Source organism: Capsicum annuum, chromosome 2 (genome assembly GCF_002878395.1).
Source record: "Capsicum annuum cultivar UCD-10X-F1 chromosome 2, UCD10Xv1.1, whole genome shotgun sequence".
NCBI classification, from domain to species: domain Eukaryota; kingdom Viridiplantae; phylum Streptophyta; class Magnoliopsida; order Solanales; family Solanaceae; genus Capsicum; species Capsicum annuum.
In genome coordinates, this window is record NC_061112.1 from 34,344,169 (window position 1) to 34,352,173 (window position 8,005).

General features: G+C 37.8%; 1 non-coding gene across 1 annotated transcript; it reads right to left on the reverse strand.

The window, feature by feature from the left end:
• Positions 1 to 3,238: 3,238 nt before the first annotated feature.
• Positions 3,239 to 3,344, reverse strand: LOC124896405. The gene has a single exon (XR_007052767.1). It is a non-coding gene; the product is annotated as a small nucleolar RNA R71 (small nucleolar RNA).
• Positions 3,345 to 8,005: the final 4,661 nt, after the last annotated feature.

The following is an 8,005-nucleotide window of genomic DNA, read 5'->3' on the forward strand; positions in this document are numbered from 1 at the left end:
TGGCTAAAGTTGTATTTCTCCAAGCTGCTAGAGTTTTGGTTATCTCTCGTACAGTTTGTATCCTTGGTGAGTTCTTGAGCATGTTTTGGAGGTTCATGCCCTCCAATATATATGGAGTTTATTGCTTGTGGTTTCAACCAGTGATTTATCCTCCGTTATGATTTTGCTTTTAAGCTATATTAAGGTTTTGGCTCCGACATGATCTAGTTTAGATATGTTTGATTTGGATACTAAGTCAATTGAGTATTTGGCATTAAATTAGACTCATTAGCTTAGTTTTGAATTTAACGCCTTAGAATGGTGTCTGGAGATTATGATAGATTTTGAGTGTAGATGTTTGCCCGTCTGCAAGACAGTGTTAGATGGTTGTTATCAGGAGGTTCATCCTTAGTGTAGCACTAGAGCTTGGATGCAACCTTTATCTATAGATTTTGTCTTAGTTAGAGTTTCATCTTTAGGATGATTAAGCCTACTCTTTGCCTATATATTCGATCTTCTTCTAGTTAAATGTATTGTGGTTGATAGGTGTTCAGATGGTAGTCCATGGACATGGTATTGGTTCTTTTAGCTTTGACCTTAGTTTTTAGTTTTTTAAAAATTTAGATGATCTACTCAACAAGAATAGTATGCATGAGTTGGGTTCATTATGGATTCATCCTTGATTGATAAAGAATCCATGAGTGGATCATATAGTGGTGAGTATTTGTGATTTGGTCTCCTTCTTTCCAGTTTTGATGGCCTCTGGACCAGTTGTAGCATCGACATAGATTACAAACCTAGGTTATCGCCATTTGTGTGCCTAGGTAGCACCTTAGGGGCTTATTCTTTTTTTTACATTTATGAATTTCGGTGGATCAACTTTAGTTCTTCGAGGTTAGTGTGTTGGGATTATGCAGACAGGATTCAAATGACTTTCTGTTGGTTTTGGAGTGGATAGCGGGTTTGGAAAGGTAAAAGAAGGATATATTTGGGCATTAGAGTTGGTTGCATGAGTCTTTCCTTGGTTTTCCTTTAGCTTGGATGAGTTTTCATTGATTGTGTTGGTATCAATGTGGTATTAGTGTATTGTCGTTTAGATTTGTGAATTAGCCTTTCTCGGTTCAGTTGGAGGCCAGTTGGTGGTTGAGGTTGAGTTTAGGTTACTTGGGAGTGAAGAAAGAAAGTTGGTTGAAAAAGGGATTCTTGTGGCAAAATCCCTTAGAAGTGTTATTTCTTCTTGGAGGTTATTTGGGAAGTCATGAGAGGACTATGCGGGCCCAGTACCTTATTCCTTTAAGCTTTTATGATCTTTTTATCCATTAACTTTTGTGGATGAAAGTTGATGAGTGGTAATTTTACCACTCATTTGGACCAAACATATGTGCACACTACCATTTTTTCTACAAGAAAATGAGGCATCATCATGGTTTAAATGCACTAATATCCACATTTTGCAAGCATATAGTTGATAAGGTGAAAAGATGTGGATTGGAGCTAAAAAAGGATCAAATGGAAGTAAAAGGAGTGCAGCTGGAAACCTGGAGCAGTTCAGCCTCAGTTACCGCAGTCCTCAGGACAAGATCGCAGTTAGTCAAGATGGTCAGCATAATACGATCGTGGAGCACAAACGTGATTGCTAGCCGCGGTCATGGTCAAACCTGCACGATCTCGGTTCAGCAGGAATATAACCTAGGGCAGTTTTGTAAAATTGCTTAGACGAATCCCAAACCTCATATAGGCAAAAACCCTTTCTTCTTTGGGTATTGCTTACCTCATAGACATTTTTGAATTAAAAGCAAGAAACCCTAATTGGGAAAATGTGTAACTAATTTTGGGAGGTTTAATTTCTAAGTAATTTTGTGAAGAATGAATGCTTTGGATAATCCTTATGGTATATCTCTCTTTACTTTCTTCATGAGTAGCTAAGTAATTTAGTCTTGGGATTATGTTGAACTAAAGTGTAATTGTGTATGGGTGTTATTGTGTTTGTATGATTGTTAGTTGTTGAGTAAGGATTCTACCATTTCTTAAATTTATGAGTTAGAATTTGTAGGTAAAAACCCCAAATTCCAAATGGGTTAGATGGGTGAAAACCCTAAACTCTAGTAACCCTTCATCATCCTAGAAAGAGGGATGAAGGTGAACATGAAGTAACACATAACATCCTTGAAAGAAGGTTATAAGGGGACAAGGCAATGGTGGACAATTAAGCCTATGGTTTACAACCTTTTGCACTCTTAGAAATAAGTGTAATTGGAGTGTAAATCATATCAAGAGCATCATCCTAGAAATAGGGATGATTGATTGAGGTTTTGGGTGATTACGAATTGCACACTTATTAGGTGCTTGAAAGAGCTAATGGGTGAAATCATTATGGTTTTATTGAAAGATTAACCACAATGATCTTCGACCTAGCCTATCCTTTAGCTAACAAATAAGTTTCATGTTAAACCATCATCAAATCTTAATTTTAAATCAAAAGTGTCATATTCGTGTGTTGTTAATAAAAAACGTTACAAACCAATCCCAAACTAATTCCCCCAATTTTATTTTACATGTCTTTTTTATTAGCCTTCCGAGTAACCTTTTAGTAATTAGAGCACCCATAGGACTTGAAATTTAGAACTTTCTCCTTGTGGATTCGACCTCAACTCAAGTTGTGTTATTGACAACGACCGCCTCACCCTTCAAACATGAGACTGAGTTGAGCATTATCAAAATAGCGCCATTGTCAGGGAGTAGAATTAGATTTCACTTGTGCGGTGTGATTCTTATTTGGGAATACTCGGGTGGTATAATTTACTTTATTTGTTGTTTTTAAATTTTTTAAGGTGATCGAAGTGTTAACAGAACAATGAGTGATAACGCAAGCAACATGGGTCCCTTTGATGGCCCTCTAGATGATAAGGGCCAACTAAATGAAGCGGGCCAAACAAGTGCAATCTGTATCCCACCAATTAATGGGAACGGAGTCTTTGATATGACTAGCGTCATGCTTCATATGTTGTAAATTAAAGGATTGTACGGGGGTCAAGCCTTTGAGGACCCAAATGTCCATTTGAAGAATTTTGTGGAAGTGTGTGTGCCATTCAATATAGCACACATTACTCAAGAATCTATTTAGCTTTGCCTTTTCCTATTCTTACTGATGGGCGAGACGGTTTTCTGGCTCCGCTCACTTTTACCGGATCAATTACATCTTGGGATGAGCTTACTATGGTGTTTCTTTATAGATACTTCCCACCATCTAAAATGCTTCAAAAGCAGGACGAGATTGTGAATTTTCAGCAAATGAATGGAGAGCCATTGTATGAAGCTTGGGAATGGTTTAATGGAAAATTGGCCCAATGCCTAAATCATGAACTACCAGAGAAGATGTTTCTTGAGATCTTCTACCGTGCCCTTTATCCATTAAACAAAATAGTGGTGGATAATACGGCGGGTGGCTCCATAGTGAAGATGCACCACTATACAGCCTTTCTATTAATAGGAGAAGTGTCAAAGCAAAATCGAGGTTGGCATACCTAGGATATCGATGTTCCAATGATCGGTAATGAACAAAGAAAGAGGAATAAAGAGAAGGATGAAACCATGGGAAAAATGATGACCCTACTTGAACTCTTGAAAAAGCATGTTATGGGTTCACCCGTGAAACCGATAAATGTCGTAGCATCAAAATCTTATGAAGATGATGAAGAAGCAAAGAAGTTGGATGAAGAAATTTGGTATTTGTCTAACTACTCAGGTGGTTCCCGCCCTACCTATCAAAGGCAAGGTGGGAATCAAAGTTGTATAGACCAAGAGAAGGATAGAGATTAGAGGGATAAGGAGTGTGATTAAGACCGTTATGTTCCCCCTCATGATCGAGCTAAGACCAACCAGTCAAGTGACATTAACCCCAAAAAATTCAAGATCGAGGATGTTTTATCAAGAATATTGAATTAAGTGGAAGGTACGGACAAAATGGTCCATGAGTTGAAAGGTTATTTCTCTCAAATATATCAAACTGTGGTGTCTCACTTCGCCTCTATCAATCAATTGGAAACCCAAATTGGGCAAATCTCCACGCAACTAAATACTAGGCCTAGAGGTGGACTCCCTAGTGACACGATTGCTAATCCAAAGAATGATGCTCAATTTCTAGAAATTGTCACAAGGAGTGGAAATACACTTGATGATTAAAGGAGACTTGAGTGATAAAATTCTCAAAGCTAAAGCAAGGCCCACACTCTAAGTTCTTCCCCTATTCCCTTAACGATTGCATAAAAAAGAGGAAGGTTAAAAATTGAGAAAGTTTATGGCAAAACTTAGCAATCTATCGATAAACATCCTGTTACTTGAGGTGATCCAATAGATCCCGATATATGCTAAGCTAATGAAAAATTTGATGTCCAAAAAGAAGCTTGTACAAGGTGACACTATTGAGGTCACTCATGGGTGTAGTGCTATTATAGATAGTAAGGTTGTGGAAAAGAAAGATGACCCCAGAGTGTTCACCATCCCTTGTACAATTGGGATGCATGAGTTTGCAAAAACTCTTTGTGACTTTGGTGTGAGCATCAAATTAATTCCTTTTATCATCTATTAGAATATTGAATTGGATTCCCCTACACCGACTTCTATGTGACTCTTAATGATGGACCGGTCCATCAAAAGGTCGGTGGAAATTTTGTTTGGTGTCCTTATTAAAAAGGAAAAGTTTATACTCTTTGCGTACTTCATGGTATTGCATTGTCAAATGGACCAAGAGGTACCTATCATCCTTGGTCGTCCTTTATTGGCCACCTAAAGAGCCATTGATGATTTAGAGATGGGGGAAATAAAGTTTAGGGTAAAAAAGGATGAGGTCTATTTCAAAATATGCAAGATAAAGAAGCAAACCACGGAGCTCCAAGTTGTTTTCGTGGTGGATGTGGAGAGTGAGAGGGCGAATAAGGAGAGGCTTGAGTACCCACCTTGAATATGGATGAAGGAAGACATCGTGTCACGACGTTAACTAAGGAGCTAAGTGGAAGGCAACCCACAAATGCAATAAAAGTGGATTGTATCCTTTCTTTCATGTTTTTGTAGTATACATGTTAGCTTTTGAATATAAATAACTCATGCATTAATGGTACTATAGAGTGCATTAGATGAGCTTGGAAAGGGGGAAGTGCACAATTTTGCATTGAAAACTGAACAGGGGGAAAATCTATAAAAGCTGAGCAAAAAGCTAAACATGGGAAATAGTGGAATAGAACTGCTCTCAGTTACCACGATCATGGTCCCCAAGTGCGATCTTTGTCACCTATGTGTCTGCGATCGCGATCACCTGACCACGGTCGCGGTTATTTTAGCTACTTAATCCCTAAATTCCCTCACACTCCCTTTCAAGTTTTACTCTCTAATTGGGATAAATTCTCACCAAGTTTGTGAGATATCCAATGGCATCCTTGCATCCCTCTTGCATCACAAAACATGTAGGTATCATGAATCTATGCTCTTATTTTTTAAAATATTCCCTAGAGTGCATTGTAAAGAGAGGTCTATAAAAATTGAACAAAAAGCTGAACAAGGGAAATAGGGGAATAGAACTGCTATCATTTACCATGATCGTAGTCCCCAAGTGCGATCTTAGTCACCTATGTGTCCGCGAGCGCAATCACCTGACCGCGGTCGCGGTCATTTCAGCTACTTAATCCCTAAATTCCCTCACACTCCCTTTCAAGTTTTACTCTCTAATTGAGATAAATTCTTGCCAAGTTTGTGACATCTCCCACGGCATCCTTGCATGCCTCTTGCATCACAAAACCTGTAGGTATCATGAATCCATGCTCTTATTTTTTAAAAAAGTCCCTAGAATGCATTATTAAGAGAGGTCCTAAAGTCTTGATTGTTAAGCTTTCCATGTTATCATACTTGGTATTGGTTTGGTGTTGGATGCTTGATTAAGGTGTGCACACATGTGGGGCAGTATTGAATTCCCAAAATGTGTGAAAAAGGTAGAAAACTAAGGTGTGCACACCAAGTGTTTGACACATTGCCCAAATGAACTTTCAATAATGATATTTGCATTTTAAAGGGTACATTCAGACACTTATTAGCTGTAATACCCCAAACTTTATTTAAGTCTAATTTAGTCTCCAGAAGATTAAGGGATGACCTCCTAAGTGAATAATTTTTAAATCATATAGAATTTCCCCAATTTTGAGAAATTGAATTAGCTTTCCAACGATACCAATTTTGCCAAAATCCGTTATCGGGATAAAAAGTTATGGACATTTTACTGAGAGCTGTCCAAATTGCCCAGGAGCAATGGGAAGGCCGACGAACCATCGCTCCTATGACGGACTATCGCCCAAGCTGCCACAACTGAGGTAGTAAACCCATTCACTGCCCAAAGTGCGATGGGAGGGTCGACGAACTGTCGAGCCAGCGATGGACCATCGCCCAAGCCATCGCAACTAAGGAAGTAAGTCCCTGTTCTGGCCTAAGTACAATGGGCAGGATGATGAATCGTCAAGCCTGTGATGGACCATAGCCCAAGCCATCGCAAGTTCCGTTTAGCCATTTAAAGCCGTTTAAAAGGGTTTTGGGGTCTTTTTCCACCCTTTTTAACACCCAATTACATCAGATCAAAGCTAATAACATCATATTGACTAATAACATCAAACTAGGGTTTATTTCAAGATTAATCCCCAAGAACTAGATACAAACCCTTCTCCAAGAAAACTCAAGAATCAAGTATCACCATTCAAGAACATTTAAGAAAAACTTCCAAGAACATCCTCAAGGCTTTAAAGGTCATCTTGTTCCATTGAATAAAGCCAAATAAGGTATGTGGGGTTTGAACAAGAGTAATCCTGTCACCCTTGTGCCCAAAGACTTACTTTAATTATAGTTTTTTTGAATTATTTCTCCAGCCAATCTTCCATCATTTTTACACCAAGATGAGAGCTCAAAGAGAGAAAAAGGTGGGAAATCATCCATTGAAGCTAAGGTAAGCTATCCTAATACTCCTTGGTCATTTCCCATTAATTTTTCCTTCAACTTTCATCATAATTCATGGTAAATTCTTAGAAATTAGTTCTTGAATACCTAAACTTTAAGGGTTGATTTGAGACATAATTCATAGTCCACTTTATCTCAATTTTTGAGCACATATTTTTTGTCCTTCGAGGGACCTCGTGACTAATTTAATTTTGGATTCCATTTGCAGGCCCTATGGGCCCATTATTGACTCGAATTTTGACCAGACCCTTAATTTAGAAATATAGGCCTCATTTTCCTCCAAAACAAACTTATATATTACTATTTTTATAGTGTGATAAAATTTTCAAATCATGGAGAAAAGACAAATAATTTGTGGGAAATTCAAGGACTTGTGATTCGGCTTTATGGTAGGTTTCTATCTACTCTTCTTCATTAGGTGGTGCAATATAAATGTTTCATATTAGATCGGTATGCTAGGATGTGATTATAGGTAAAATACCATGAATTATCCTAATTTATACGTTTGGGGATTAGAAGGGTGATTGACCCTTAAGGTGAAATACCATATTATTGGGCCTAAGGTTGTGAATATGATAATGGTTGGAAGTGTTTTATCCTAGTAAAGTAAGTGGCTGTAGTTATAGATATTTTGATGCTTATGATCATATTATTTGAATACTGGTGTTGGCATGCATAGATTCAGTACATTCATGCTCACTAAAATGGTAAATGGTATGATTTCAGCTAAAAATATGGTTGTAGTGTTGTTTTCCTAAAAAGGGATTTATTCCTACTTTTCACTTGTAAAATGGATTTCTTCATAATGGGAATCATACAATCTTAAAGGATAGCTTATGAGTCTTTGCAACTAAAAATGATGTTTCAAAGATTCGATCGAGATAGATTTTGGTCCATGGTTTTGCTACTATTATTTACCTCGATCATGAGAGATTCTAACCCTTTCCATACTGTAATAATGATTTAGTCCCAGATTTTACCCCAGGCAATGGATTTAAAAACTCACACTCTTTTAGCCATGGTTCTAGCCTGTACA